Here is a 16,618-nt window from a genome sequence, read left to right as displayed (position 1 = left end):
GGAGAGAAGATCCTACAAGAGATGCATGAAGGGATTTGTGGTGGTCATTTCTCAGCCAAGACTATTACATATAAGATATTGAGAGCTGGATACTTTTGGCCATATGTCTTCAATAATTCCTATGCTTATGTTAGAAAATGTGAGGCTTGTCAAAAATTCTCAGGCAAAATGAAATATCAGGGATCATCTCTGATAACGGCATGGCTTTCAGGTCTGAAGAATTCAATACCTTTTGTGAAGAGTATGGCATCACAATATCTCATTCATCTCCTTACCACCCTCAAGGTAATGGGCAAGTTGAGTCTAGCAACAAAAACATCCTAAAGATTATCAAAAGAGTGCTAGGACAAAATAAAAGGGCCTGGGACTCAAAATTGAATCTAGCATTATGGGCAGATAGAATAACAGTAAAAAAATCTACAGGGAGGTCCCCATATGAGCTGGTCTATGGTAAAAGGGCTAGACTCCCTTTGGATAACCTCCTACCTGTACATAAATTCATAGCACAAGAAGGGATAGAGATTGATGACCCTTTACAGGAGAGGTTGTTACAGTTGGTAGAGCTTGATGAAGTCAAGATAGAAGCACAGGAGCAAAACATTAAAATTCAAAATCAGATGAAAAAATTGTATGACAAAAGAACAACAGAGAGAAAGTTTAAAATTGGTGATTTGGTTTTAATGTGGAACGCCAGGAGCCAAGATAAAGGTAAGCATGGCAAGTTTGAGGCTTTATGGCTTGGACCATATTCGATAATGGATAAAGCAAGGGAAGATTCTTATTTTCTCCAAAGTGCTACTGGAGAAGTTCAAGAACTGCCAGTACATGGACAATTCTTGAAAAACTTCTTTTCTTGAAAATAGCCTTCTCCGTGTACAGTAGTTTAGGTCTCACCCACATTGTAAAAACCACATTTCTTTTGATTTTTCCCTATATAAACCAGAGAGTCTAGATTCTTGAAGGCATCTATAGCATACCCCCTTCCCCAGTCATAGCAACTGTTGAGCATCAAATCTGAATTAAGTAAAATATCTTGATTTGAGAAATTAATCATAGAAGCCATCTATCTTTGGAAGAAATCATCATTTTCACTGATACCGTAATAACCCATAAGTTATCGAACAAGTCTAATAGCATTCTATCGAAATATCAAAGATTCAAATAGTATCGATGAGACCCAACGATGTCTCATCGATATAAAAGGGGCATTGAAGAAAGGAAATGTCGATGAACTTCAGAAAGGACTCATCGAAGACAGTAATTTCATCGATAAAGGATAGCGAGGAAAGCAGAGATGGTTTTCATCGATGAGAAAAGGTCTTTGAGGAGATAACACCGTCGGTGCAAAAGGACTCAACTCAAGAGACGTTCTCATTGAAAGAATAAAGCCGATCAAACAAAAGAAATTACATCGATCAAAGATATCGATGAGGGAATAGGTTTTGAAGAGACTAAAAGGCATGTCTCTGATACACGTGGTTTCATCGATACAACTTTATTGGTGGAAGATGACAAAAAGAGAATAAAGAAAGGCTTCGGTGAGACAATAGATTCTTTCATCGACGGAGCATAGTGATGTCGATGGAAGAAGCATTTCGATGGAAAATTAAAGGAAGTCACCAAAGCCTAGGGTTTGTTCGACATAAAAAAACCGATGGATATCAGATAGGTATCAGTGAGGAGACACTCATAGTGACTGAATACAGTATTTCGATGAATGAAGGAGATACTTGATCGAAGTGAAATTTGAAAGAAAACTATTGTTGATAGAAAAAAAGAGATCGATGGACTAAAGAAGTTAATGATCGAAAGATATATTCTCATTGAAATGGTTATTGATTGCCATGAAAATCATAAAAAATCTCAGGCTAGGTCACATCGCCATTAAATTCAAACATGTGCCCAGGTGACCATTGTCCAAACTGCCATTACTAACTGATTAAATATGCCATAAGTAATAGATCAACATCAAAGGACACAGCATCAAAGAATTCACAAGTGATGAACTGTAAGCAGAAATTGGGCAAATTCACAGATAAAACTCAGTAATTCCAAGAACCTATCATTGTAGAGGAAAAGCCTAAGAGATAGATAATACTCAGTAATTCTAAGAACCTATCGCTACAGAGGAAAAGCCTAAGAGATAGAAAAAGGAAGGGTGTTCTTTGGCCCAGGACTTGATTGATCAATGGCCATCATCCAGTTTGATGTCCAAGAAGATTAAAGCTGATGAGGAAGGCCTGGAGGATCAGTTTGAGGAGAAGAGTCGAGTAGTGGCAGAGTTGGATTGGGACAAAGACTTATCACATGATGTGAATCACATTCTATCCAATTATTTCTTGATAGAAAACAATATGAGGATGCTAAACAGCAGTATTATAATGTATAAAGATGACAAGTACATCCAACACCTAGGGGTGCTGAATTTGTTTATCTTCCAGTTTGTTAACAAAAGTGTTAGTTAACGGTTATATGTTGAAAAGCTACAATGCTTGGTGATAATGTGTGTTTCCATATAAAGGGGGAAACTTTTGTAATATGAATTATTATTCGAGAAGGAGTAGATTATAGCCTCAGGCTTACCATTGTACTATTCTGGCAAATATATATAATATAATCAATCATTTTCCTTTGCGTTTATGTTGTGGATTATTGCATTTTCTGCAGGCAGTTGCTTATAATATTATCTAAAGGAGATAAGGTTATTCGTGTTCTTCCAGTAAAATTTTGTGTTTCATATTGTATATTTGGATCAAAAAGATTTACTCGCGAATTGTAATTGTTTCCTGTATTTCTTCCTTGGATGGTCTCTTAAAAGTTAGGGTTAAATTCATTCAAGCAGTTTAAAATATAGACACTGAAGTAGAGCTCATAAGAAATGGTAACTAACAGACTCGTCGAGAGGGGGTGGGTTTAAAAATTGTCTCATAAGTTTACACAATAAGTCCTAAAGAAATATAAAGACTTTGTAGCCCAAACAGCGAAGAAAGGCATTGGTCATCTATAGAATACAACTCATCAGTTCACATTTCACTTTAAAAGTAATAGGAGTAGCTGAGTAGGAAATATAGAGTAGACTAGCAATAGTGTATACACATAAATTTCAAGCACAAAGATCGAATAACTTCTACAACAACAATCTTGAACTCATCTGCTATATCTCCATCCTAGGAATTTATGCCATTCTGAGATAGGAGAAAATCAGATCAAGATACTTAATTTGCTATAAAAAGCATTAGTCATTGAAAACAACTAGTGAGTAAGTATACCCGCCTAGGTCGAGCAAAGCCTAAAGTGAGAGAGTTAGTAATCAAATAGGTTCACTCTATAAGTTGGCCAAGTCAATTGGAAGGTTTGAGTATAGGAGTTGGCATTTCCTTAGAACCTATACAATCTGTTGATTTGAGACCCAACAGATTGTACTCTTCTCTCTTTATGCGAGTGTTCTCTATGTACTTTTTCTTTAGAATAGAGTATTTTTATGGTCACTTGTCGTTCACTACTATTAGAAACTCTATTATCATATCAAAGCAATAATTAGCTCCTTTATTAATCTCATAATCTTGGGAACCAGCTCATTAAATGCTAAAACCACATAAGAGTTGGATTTAGGGTTTATATCTGTGAAATATCACAACATAAAGTAATGGACATCTTCTTTGGGCTTCTAAGTTCTAAGGGATTTCTATGGTATTCTTGTATGGAAAGCTAAGATCTGCTGCAATAATTAGGGTTCCATGGGCCTTGTTTAGCATTGTTGTGTATAAGATTTTCCAAGGGAAAGAATTTCACAGTGATTACTTTGTGTTATTATCAACAGATTATAATGACACAGCCAATGTCAACCAGTTTTGTGAAGAAAACAAAAGTAAAATAGATGAGTTTACTTTGGATGGCTCATCAGCTATACATTTTAAGTACAAAAAATCTCATTATATATGTAATAATCAAAAGGCTAGTCAAGTAAGATTGTTGATTGCTGCAGAGCTGAATAATGTGCCTATTTTTAAGGAATTCAAAACAATTAATGCTTTTATGGGTGTGTGGACTCTGTGCTCAGCTGATGAAGCCATAAGGATGCATTTTCCAAGTAAAATATTTAGATTGTCCTTCAGGAAAATAGTTAGTATGTGTTTGATTGAACACATGCCACTTATTTTGGATACAAATTGCCTTTCAAAAGTGTTAAGTGGTATTCCCTTGTATTTAAATGTCAAGGGCAAAGAAGAACTGTCATCAATATTGACATTGACATTAATCATTCTAGATTTCACTTACAACATTTGGGTGCCACTACCGGATAAGGCATATCTGATGTTTGTCACATGTGTACAATTAATTTTGTCTACTCTTCCTACAAATTTGAGGTTTCTATTGTTTAACTTGTTGAGTAACTTTGACAGCAAATATTTGCCCTCTTCAATCAGTGACTTTAAGGTCAAGATCAGAAAGAGTGAATTCTTCTATACAACTTATAACACAGTTTTGAATTGTCTAGTTGAGTGGATTAGTAAGGAAAGATTTTATGAGGTTGATATCAGCAAACCCAATTTTGAGTTTCAAACAAATACTTTCAGGGTGCAAATAAGCATACTGCATTGTAGGAACAATTTTGTAGAGTTTGAGTTGAGAATGTTGGATGTTCTATTTAATCAAGTCAAGGCCAAACATATAATGAGCCTTCATAATTTCCAGACATATATTGGCTGCTGGAACTTACTCAAAGAAGACAATATTGGTTTGGTTCAGACTGTGTATGAAGGCTTTATAAACTTCATGCATTTATTTGGGTTTGATGAGACTATTGACCTCTTTTGGGGCAGCAATGTCAACGTGTATAAAGTTAATGCAGGGAAAACCTATCGTTTCTTGATTTCTTGAGAGAGTGAGAAGAAGTCTCTTTCTTAGTTTAGATTGTTTTTCATCTTCCACATGTTTGTGGAAAGCCTATTATATGTTCTATCATATCAAACCTATTGACTTGACTACACCTAGATGGAGGATTTTAAATGATAATGATATGCAAAGACAGGATTGATTATGCTAGATTGATCCAAGAGACTAATTAAGCTAATGATATGCATGATTAAGATATGATTGATGATGCAATTAAGCTAGAAAAGAGATTTATTAAGCTAAATGATTCAACAATTATGCTAGGAAATGGTTAAATTAAGCTAAATTTAAGATGCAATTGCCTATAGCAATAATGCTCAAATGATATGACTATAGTAACAATGCCTAAATTGATAATGAGATGGGATCCTTTGTGCTCCAAAATTAGGGATATTTATAGGATTTCCAAGGCCAGGGGTGAGGTGGTAGGAATCAACGATCAAGATTGAGTCTGAAGATATCAAGGGTGAAATTGGAGGAGGTTGGAGAAGAGGTTGGAGGAAGGGACACTTGTCATCTTTGTGGTGACAAGTGTCAAAGAGCCTTGCTCATAAAAGGGCAAGTGTCCAAGAGAGGAGAAATGTGGCCCAAGTGCCAAATGTCTCAAGAAGAAAATATCCACACCATAGGAGGTTAGGATAAGGAGGTTAGAATGTGCAAGATAGGATACAATTAGTTAAACCCCAGGTTAGGTGGAATGGGTTAGGTTAGAGAGATGGTTGGGCTAGGTGGTTAGAAGTTAGGAGGCATGTGGGTAATTTGAATTTAAAAATTCAAATAATAGGAAACTACTAATTAATTCTCAACAACTCATAGATTGATTTGTTTTAATTAATTAGGGGATTAGAAGAATTGATTGAGATGGGGGAAGATTAATTAATTTGAATTAATTAATCAAAGGAGACCATGGAATGAACTTAATGAATAAATCCTTGGATTTATTAATAAGTAGATGAAAGGGGGAATTTAATCAAATTGCCTAATGAATTTAATTAAATTAGGAAGGGGGATTAATTAAATAATTGCTTATTCAATTAATTATCTTCAGACCATTTTTAGGTGTATACAATTGTCACTTTATAAAATGTAGGTCATGTGTATGCAATTGTTACAGAAGAGAATAATGAAGAAGGAATAGATTACTATTTGTGTCATTGTGTTGAGCCTAAAAGAAAATTGACAACCACAATCATTGACAGAGAGGGTATTGAATACCCAATAGGGTTTATTGTCATGACAGGAACATGGCTTAGGAGATACCCTATCAAGAATTCAGATGTTTGGTTGTTTGAGGACTTTGAAACACACAAACATATTCTTCATTTCTCTAACCTTGTTGTTGCAACAAATATTCATTTGATGAGTATCGTGGTAGACCTCATAACAATATTTTATGGAAATTTAGTGAATCTGACCACGAGGTAATACTTGACACAATATGGGTTAGAACCGGTCTTGAAGGCTCACTTGATTGATTCTATGGTTCAGAGTAGAATGATTTTGAGAATTTTGTATATATTGTCTATGAATTGTTCTATATTCATTTTTTGTATATATAAATGCCCATGAGCTTATTTTTACATGTTTAGGGGCATAATTTTGTATATTTAAATGGAAATGAGCTTATTTGTACATATTTCGATGCCAAATTTTGTATATTAAAATGGCGATGAGCTGAATCGCACATATTGTAATACTAAATTTTTGTATAAAAGCCAATGAGATGATTTGTAAGAAAAAATTTTGTATATTCAAATAGCCAAGAGCTAATTTGACCATATTTAAAGGCAAATTTTTGAATAATATGTGACAATGTTTTGTGACTATTTTTTGTATCTATGTTTTGTGACTATGTTTTGAGTTTATGTGATGTGATAAGGTCAATCATGACCATTATTGATAAGTTCAATCATGAGCATTCTTGATTCTTGTATAATCATGGATAATTGTTTGAGTCATTATCGGGTCATAGGAGTCATAGATTGATTCTAGATACAATTTGAGCAAAAATTGTCATTATTGTCAAAAAAGTTGTCAAGCAACTTGTACATCGTGCTAGTAGGGTATGACTCTCGATGTTCTGGTACTTTGGGATGCATGAGAGGAGCTTGCCTAGTGTAAGCCTGCCCACCCAAATGTGCTTGTGATGTTGGTTTGTGCACACGACGAACCGAATCAATTCTAGCCTATCTTGCAACTCTGCATTGCATGCAATTGACTATTTTTGTTGCAGGTGAAAAATGCTACCAATTGAAAATGACTCTAAGTCATAAAAAACCAAGATAGGCCATTGTAGAGGAGCCTCATGCGACCCCACGGGTTCAAATATATCAATCATATGTGTCCTAGATTGGAAGAAACAATCCATCAAAGTTTGAAAAAAATTTGGACTCAGGGCACTTGAGAGATCGCGTCGGTAGGGTATGACTCAACTTTCTAGTGCTTTGGAATGTACAAGAGTAGCATTCCTAATGTAAACCTATCCACCTAGATGCACCTATGATGTTTATTTGTGCATAGGATGAACCGAATCAATTCTAGCCTATCTTGCAACTTTGCATTGCATGCAAGTGACGGTTTTGCAGCAGGCAAAAAAATGCTACCAACTGAAAATGGCTTTGAGTTGTCAAAAAATGAGAGGCCATTGTAGAGGATCCTCATGCAACCCCACAGGTTCAAATGGATCGATCATGTGTCCTAGATTGGAAGAAACAGTCTGTCAAAGTTTGACATTTTTTTGGACTCCGGGCACTTGAGAGATTGCCCTGGTAGGGTATGATTCTCAATGTTATGACCATTTGGGATGTACGAGTGGAGCATTCCTAGCATAAACCTTCCCACTTAGAAGTGCTCATGATGTCGGTTTGTGCACACGATGGACCGAATCAATTCTAGCCTATCTTGCAACTATGCATTGCATGCAACTGACAATTTTTCCAGTAGGTGAAAAATGCTAACAATTGAAAATGGCTCCAAGTATTAAAAATGAACCTATAGAGGAGCCTCACGCGACCCCATAGGTTTAAATGGATCGATCATATGTGTCCTGGATTGGAAGAAACGGTCCGTTAAAGTTTGACAATTTTTTGGATTCAAGGCACTTGAGAGATCACGCCAGTAGGGTATGACTCTCGACATTGTGATTCTTTCAGATGTATGAGAGGAGCATGCCTAGCATAAACCTTCCCACCTGGACGCGATCGTGAAATCGGTTTGTGCACACGATGAACCGAATCAATTCTATCATGTCTTGCAACTTTTCATTGCATGCAACTTACAGTTTTTGCAACAGGTGAAAAAATGCTACCAATTGAAAATGGCTCTGATTCATCAAAAATCGAGATAGACCATTGTAGAGGAGCCTCACATGACCCCACATGTTCAAATGGATCAATCATATGTTTCATGGATTGGAAGAAATATTTTGTGAAAGTTTGACATTTTTTTGACTCATGGCACATGAGAGATCGCATCAGTAGGGTATGACTCTCGACGTTCTGACACTTTGGGATGCACAAGAGGATCATGCCTAGAGTAAACCTTCCCACCCAGATGCACTTGTGACGTTGGTTTGCGGACATGACAAATCGAATAAATTCTAGCCTATCTTACAACTTTGCATTGCATACAACTAACGGTTTTTGCAGTAGGCGAAACAATGCTACCAATTGAAAATGGCTTCAAGTCATCAAAAAATAAGATAGTCCATTGTAGAGGAGCCTCACGCAACCCAACAAGTTCAAACAAGTCGATCATATGTGTCCTGGATTGGAAGAAACTGTCCATCAAAATTTGACAAGTTTTTGGACTCAAGGCACTTGAGAGATCGTGTTGGTAAGGTATGACTCTCGACATTCCAACACTTTGGGATGCACAAGAGGAGAATTCCTAGCATAAACCTTCCCACCCAGAAATGCTCATGATGACATTTTGTGCACACGACAAACTGAATCAATTCTAGCCTATCTTGCAACTTTGCATTGCACACAATTGATGATTTTTGCAGCAGGCGAAAAAATGCTACCAATTGAAAATGGATTTGAGTCATCAAAAAAAGACATAGACAATTGTAGAGGAGTCTCATGCAACCCCACATATTCAAAAAGATCGATCATATGTGTCTTGGATTGGAAGAAATAGTCTATTAAAGTTTGATAATTTTTTGGACTCAGGGCACTTGAGAGATCGCACCGGTAGGGTATGACTCTCGATGTTCTGATGCTTGTGGATGCATGAGAGTAGCATGCCTAGCATAAACCTTCCTACCTAGAAACACTCGTGACGTCAGTTTGTGAACATGAGTAAATAAATCAATACTAACCTATCTTGCAACTTTCCATTGCATGCAACTGATGGTTTTTGCAACAAGCGAAAAAATGCTACCAATTGAAGATGGCTCTGATTTGTCAAAAACCAAGATAGTCCATTATAGAGGATCCTCACGTGACCCCATGGGTTCAAATGGATCAATCATATGTGTCTTGCATTGGAAGAAACAATCTGTCAAAGTTTGATAATTTTTTGGACTCAGGGCACTTGAGATATCACACTGGTAGGGTATGACTCGACATTTTGATGCTTTGGCATGCACGAGAGGAGCATTCCTAGCATAAAACTTCCCACTTGGATGCACTCGTGATGTATGTTCAATTCTATCCTATCTTGCCACTTTGCATTGCATGTAACTGATGGTTTTTGCAGTAGGCCAAAAAATGCTACCAATTGAAAATGGCTCCGAGTCGCCAAAAACCAAGATAGGCCATTGTAGAGGAGCCTCATGCGACCCCATAGGTTCAAACAGATCGATCATATGTGTCCTAGATTGGAAGAAACAATCCATCAAAGTTTGACAATTTTTTGGACTCAAGGCACTTGAGAGATCGCGTCGGTAGGGTATGACTATCGATGATCTTATGCTTCAGGATGCACAAGAAGAGCATGCCTAGCGTAAACCTGCCCACTTGAACATGCTCGTGGCATTGGTTTCTACATATGAGAACCAAAATTTGACCATTGTGAGCATGAGGATTCTCTCGCACCACACACATATTGTTGTTTATATTCATATTGTCGATTTTGTTATTTATATTCATATTGTTGATTACATAGGCAAATATTCATTTAAATTTATAAAAGGGCAGCCACCAAATACAACAAATACACAATAATGAACTGGATACAAGGAGTTTAATTCAAAATTTTAGATATTTTATCAAATCATATTACACGATTGCAATGTTTTATATCATAGATTTTTGTTGTTTATATTCATATTATTGATTACATAGGCAAATGATCAATTAAATTTATAAAAGGACAGCCACGAACTACAATGAATATACAATAATGAACTCAGTACACATTTATTGCATTGAATATCAATATTTATATATATATATATATATATATCAAAAAAAGGCATGTTTGCCAAGTCAATACAAGTATTACAAAAACGTGGCATATGCAATGTCCAATTCAATATACAATAAAAATATAGAATATATCTACATGTATTGGTCATTCTATGACCACAACTAACACTATATGATCCTAAACTTGTGGTGGATCATCAAAATCAAGCCTCTTCGATGCAGTATGCAACTCTATAGATGGCTACAAAACCACAATTTAAAAGCCAAGTTAGAATTGTTTTGTAGAAAATAGTTCACAATTAACAACATAACTATGCATTTAACTATAATTCCTTTGCAATTGAAATATAGATTACCTCATCAGCTGATCTCAGAGCTAAGGTCTTTGCTCTCCTCTCCTTGTCACTCTTAGGAGTTTTCTTGAAGACAAACTTAAAAGGATCCACGTTATGGTCGAAACATCAAGGTGGCTATTGTAGATTAAATATACAATTAATACAATGTACTAAAATAAATGCATCAAAAATAATTAAAATTTATAATATAAAGAACAATGGCGTACTGGTGCCTAAGATGCTTCTCAAATGGGCTGAGGATGGCTCACCATCGATGGAGAAACTGTTGCTATTACCTATACAAAAAATGATCAAAGATTAAATAAAATTAATATAATGATAAGTATTGTAGGTTAAAAACAATTAATGTAATATATCAAACAAAAGTGTACCGGATCCTGAGATGCTTCTCTAGTGCACAGAGGAGGGCTTGCCATTGATGAAGAAGCTATGGATGTTTTCTATATGAAAAACTTGTAAGATTATAATTTATCACAAGTTCACATGTACACTGCATATAATCATGAAATCAAGAAAATAAAGTAGAGATACATACCTCTACCCTCTCTTGATCCACGGGTGAATCGGGTGCATTCAACAAATCCACATAGCGCAATGGTCGTTGTACATGTAAAATAGACAAAAAACACTAATCAATTTACAAAGCCCAACTAAGACTTGATTTCAACATTTTCAAATAATTGTACAACTAAAAATGTGTTCAGTTACCTTCTTCCCACGTTTTGGCATCTTCGAGGAATTCTTTTGCTAAGGATGAGGAATAGATGCGGAGGGGGTACCCTAAAAAAAAATTAACATGAGATATTAGTACAAATAATTTATTAAACATAATTTTAAACAATATAAATGTTGGCATTACAATAGAAAGGAGATTGTTGGCATTTCAATAAGGATATTGAGAAGGTTGTTGGAGATTATTGATATAACTGAAGAAGGATGATTACTGTCTTAATAATATTATTTTATCATTGATGTCAAGAAATTGATTTTCTGATTCAGTATGATGTTGCCATATCTTGAGAAGTATGTTTTGAAGAGTATTAAGAGGTCGGTAAGTAACACAAAAAGAATGTGATAATGAAGGGAAGAAATAAGTTATTCAATGGGCAACTATTACTGAGTTAGACAATGATGAGATCATGTTGTTTTGATTGTTTTGATATCCTACATATGTTGCTGATTATAAGTTTAATACTGTACTATGTCACCGAGAAAAGAATCTAGTCGGTAAACCCTAAGGTACCTAGTCGGTAAATCCTAAGGTTATTGATATCGGTTAAAGAAGGCAGAATGTCTACTGAGTGAAGTTCAATATTAACCGAGTAATAACAGAATGCATTGGATGAATAAAATCATTACTTAATGAAGGATGTTGATGAGCTGGAGTTGATCAGATGATTGGTATATCGCACAAGAAGTTTGTTAAGGATCTACAGCAATCGAAAATCAAGAGGAATATCTACAGCACAGATTGATCCGCAATAACCTAGCACAAGTTCCAAGGAAGGAATGCAAGTTCTAAGGCGAGGTAAAACATTTTTCAAATCGAAGGATACATTGAACCTAGTCAAGTTTGATGATTTGATGGCTAAGATTGATCATGGGAAATGTGATCAAGGAGATTAAGAGGTTAGAAATTGTTTATAAATAAGGAATTGTTGATGAACAATGCATGCGGGCAAATGTATACACAATGATGCTACAGTAATGTTTACCAAGCACAGAAGCTTGAAGATTTGATTGAAGAACAGATTGAGAAGCCCAACAAGCCCAACAAGGGACAAGATAAGTCTTATGAAAAAATTGTTTTGAGCACATAGAATTTGCTTAAGCTTTCCAGATGTGAAGTTGTAGATATATTTTATTACTGTTATTTATTTTGTAAGTGACAGGAAATCTCTTAACTGAGTGGACTTAACAGTCTTATTTGTAAACCCTCTAACAAGGTAGCATTCTAAATGAGTGTTTGAAATCCTTTGACAATGTCACTTCTAACAAATTACAAGACTTTAACAAGTCTGAGGGAAATCCCTTAACCGGGTCACATTTAGCAATGTGTTTGTAATCTGTAACTGGATTAAGCTTTTAACCGAGCATACTCTAGAAGGGTATATTTCTTAGTGGGTCCGAAATCCCACAGTGGTTTTTCCCTATTTGGGTTTCCACGTTAAATCTGGTGTTAAATGTGTTATGATGTTTTAAGTGTATCTGTTTATGAGTATTTAATGATTTATAGTCATAATTGCATATCAGTAAAGGCTTTCGAGGTTGAATCTAGTGAATATATTGTAGAGTGAAGTTTTTATGATTCACCCCCCCCCCCTCTCATCTTAATTAACAATAAAATGAAATGAATTGCATATTCCATCAAAACAATAAATAAAAAAGGTTGTACAAAATATGATACCGTATAGCCTTGTTGGCCAAAATCGATCATTGAGAGCGTGATGTCATGAATCTAGGATATTTGGTCTCCTATCAACACCTACGAACCAAAAATTGGACCAAGCATTAAAGATAGTTAGTATATCTTGTAATCTTTTTAAATTCAAAGTGTACTATTCTATTTTAACATGTTACAAAATTTATACCTTAGGCATCGAAGTTGCAGCTGTAGTAATCGTGGGAGGAGTATGGGATACCGATGCTACATCTTGAAATGCATATTATTTGTCTCAATTTAAATCGATGTATAAATGAAAATTCATTTATGTAATTACAAATTTAAAGTGACTGATAAATAAAAGTTATGAATTCAAATCAACACACGTGTGTTGGCATTTGAAGAACCGATATGTTGGCATATGACTATATGATGATAATGTATGTTGTCATTGATGTCAATAAGCACAGGTGAACTGGTATGAAGATTGGAAGAAGTTGTTACTGATGTTCAAGTTGGAGAACTGGTATGAAGAGATGTAGTGAACCGGTGTCAGGGTTTCACTAAGTGTGATTACCGGTTGGTAATCTCAGCTCTAGGGTTTCTAGTTTGGCAATCTAGCTTATGTGATGCAACCGGTGACATTCTGTGATGAGTTTGCTAAGAGATAAGGATGAGATCGATATGCCACGTCATTTTTGTGCACGTGAAGGATTTCCTTGAGGATCTTGTATGTGAATATCGATTGCATTAAATGTCTACCTCGGGAATGAACATTCTTCTTAGTAGTATGTGAAGAGAGTGTGATGGGTTATTGGTTTCCATATGTGGTGGAGAATGGATGATGCAAAATGACTTGTGATCTATTTGAGATTGTTTCATTCTATGTAAAGTGTTTTGTATGGTCAAGATTGGACCACTTGTAATTGTAAACCTAAATGTTTAGGGTTTAGGGTTTATGCTACCAACGTAATTGTTGTCTATAAGGTCGATGATGTCTGGTATTGTTTGTGTTGGCAAATGTTGTGTTTGTATCCAAGTGATAAGATACTTGCCAGACCAGTGAGTGGAAAACTGCAGAGTGTGATTGCAAAGTAGAGGTGAGTGGAAAACTGCAGAGTGTGATTGCAGAGTAGAGGTGAGTGGAAAACTACAGAGTGTGATTGCAGCGTAGAGGAACTGAAAAGGATTTGCCTTAGCATGTAGTGTTGTTATCTTATCAGAGCTTTACCTATTATCTTCTAACCATTTCAACAGTTGGAAAATCCCTTTACCAGGTAGCTTTAACAAGCTTATTATAAATACTCTAACCAGGTGACTCAAGTTCATTGAGTTCTTCAAATCCTCTAGCAAGGTAACCTTTAATAGGGTTTTAACCTTTAACAGGGTATATAGCCATCCCTTAGTTGGGTGATCTTGAACAGGATCGGAACCTTATTGTAAATTCTTTAACCGAACAAGGCTCCTAATAGAGCAAGCTTCAAAAGAGTTCAAAACAAGCTTGTGGGTATTCATCCCCACCATGGCTTTTCCCATTTGGGTTTCCGTGTGAAAATTTGTGTGCTATGAGTTGTGCATTTTTCATGTGATGGCTGAGTATTCTGTATTTAGGTGATTGTGCCTGAAGAGCTAATGGTTATGGTATTACAAATACAACACATGCATATGTATATTGGTGAAGTTGTTATCAAGTGTTGAATGATATTTAAAGTATTCAGTTTTACTAGTTTAGATGTCTGAAGTCTTACTGTGTTTAACCGGTATTCCCATGGTTAAAGTTTAGTGATGAAGACAACCGGTTATCATTGCTTTAACTTGATAAGTTATTGAGAAGTTTTTGTATGTACTGATTCACCCCCCCCCCCCCCCAACTCTCAGTACTAGTTACGGTATTTATTGTTCATCATTATTCATCAATTGGTATCAGAGCAACTCCAGGTCCTCAGTGATATAAGCTTAACCGCTTGAGGTTAAAGATCTTGCTTTAATGATGAAGAGGGAAGGTCCTAAGTTTAATAGAGATAACTTCAAAATATGGAAGGACAGAATGAAGATTTATATAAAGAGTTTTGGTGCTCAACATTGGAGCTATGTTGAGAATGCCTATGTTATCCCCACTGGCACTCTAACTGATGATCAGAAAAGAGAGATTTAAGAAAATGGTCAACTCATGGAACCCCTTATTAGTAGTCTGTCTAATATTGAGTTGATTGATGTACAAGATAAGGACACTCCTAAGGATGTATGGGAAACTCTAGAAACCATTTATGGTAGTGATGAGCATGTCAAGCAAGCTAAGGAAGATAGCCATAGAGGAAAATTTGAAAAAATGAGGATGGTTGAAGGAGAGACCATTCAGCAATATGGCATAAGGATCAAGATTGTGGTTGGAGATATCAAGAGCACTAGTGGAACAATTGATGATGCCACTGTTGTCAGTAAATTTTTGAGATCATTGTTACCGGTCTATGCAATCAGAGTTGTTGCTATTCAAGAGTTAAGATCTATCAACAAGACAAAGGTATCTCTAGAATCTATCATTGCAAAGTTGACTGCATATAAGTTGAATAGATATGATGGCAATGTTCAGTAGACCAAGTTAGCTTTTAGAGCATCTGTTGCACCAACCAGCAAAGGAAAAGAAGTAAGCACAACTATGAATCTAGGCCAAACAGAGACATGGATAATGAGGAGATTTTGATGGAGTTTGAACCTCTTCTTGCCAAGAGACTTCCAAAAGGCATCGGAAAATACAGAGGTAAGCTTCCTTTAAAAAAAAATCTTGTAATAAGATAAGACATATAGTTGTTAATTGTCCTAACATTGATAATAAGGATAAACCAGAAAGGTTTAGAAAGTATAAAGGAGGAGGTAGGATAAATTGTCTGGTTGCAGTGGATGAAGGTGCTACTAATGAAGAATCTAAGGATGAAGAGAATGAGGATATAGTGTTTGTAGTTGTAAAGGAAGAAGTGTCTGAAAAGAAAGCCCTTGTCTCTCGCATTGACAACTCAAATGAATGGATCATTGATAGCGAGTGTTCTCACCACATGATTGGTGACTGGAGAAATTTTTATCTCTAGAAGAATATGATGGAGGTTTTGTCCAATTTGGCAACGATGCACCTTGCATGGTGAAAGGTAAAGATAAAACCCCTTATGAGTAATGGATCGGGAAGACTCCCATGGTGATTTACTTTAAAGTCTTTGGTAGTAAGTGTTACATCAAGAGAGGTGAGCATCTGATCAAGTTTGATGCTAAATGTGATGAAGGAATATTTTTGGGATATTCCACTAAGAGCAAAGCTCTCAAATGCTACAACAATAGAACTCAAAGAATTTTTTAGAGTATCAACATCAGGGTTGATGAATCGCCTGAGAAACCTAAGCAAACCTGCAACGAACAAGTGGAAGATGAATCGAGTGTAGCTTTCTGGAACTGTTTAAGAAAGAAACAAGCAAAGATCTCAGTATTCTTGTACCAGTAGAAGCTACAGTAGGTGAAGAAGAAGAAGAGGAAAAGCAAGCAGAACCAACTAGAATCATTCCTAGATATGTGAAACTACATCATGATCCAAAGTTGATCATAGAAGATAAAGATGCAAGGATACT

The sequence above is a fragment of the Cryptomeria japonica genome, chromosome 4 (genome assembly GCF_030272615.1).
Source record: "Cryptomeria japonica chromosome 4, Sugi_1.0, whole genome shotgun sequence".
In the NCBI taxonomy this organism is placed as follows: Eukaryota; Viridiplantae; Streptophyta; class Pinopsida; order Cupressales; family Cupressaceae; genus Cryptomeria; species Cryptomeria japonica.
Note: the sequence above shows the minus strand (reverse complement) of the source record.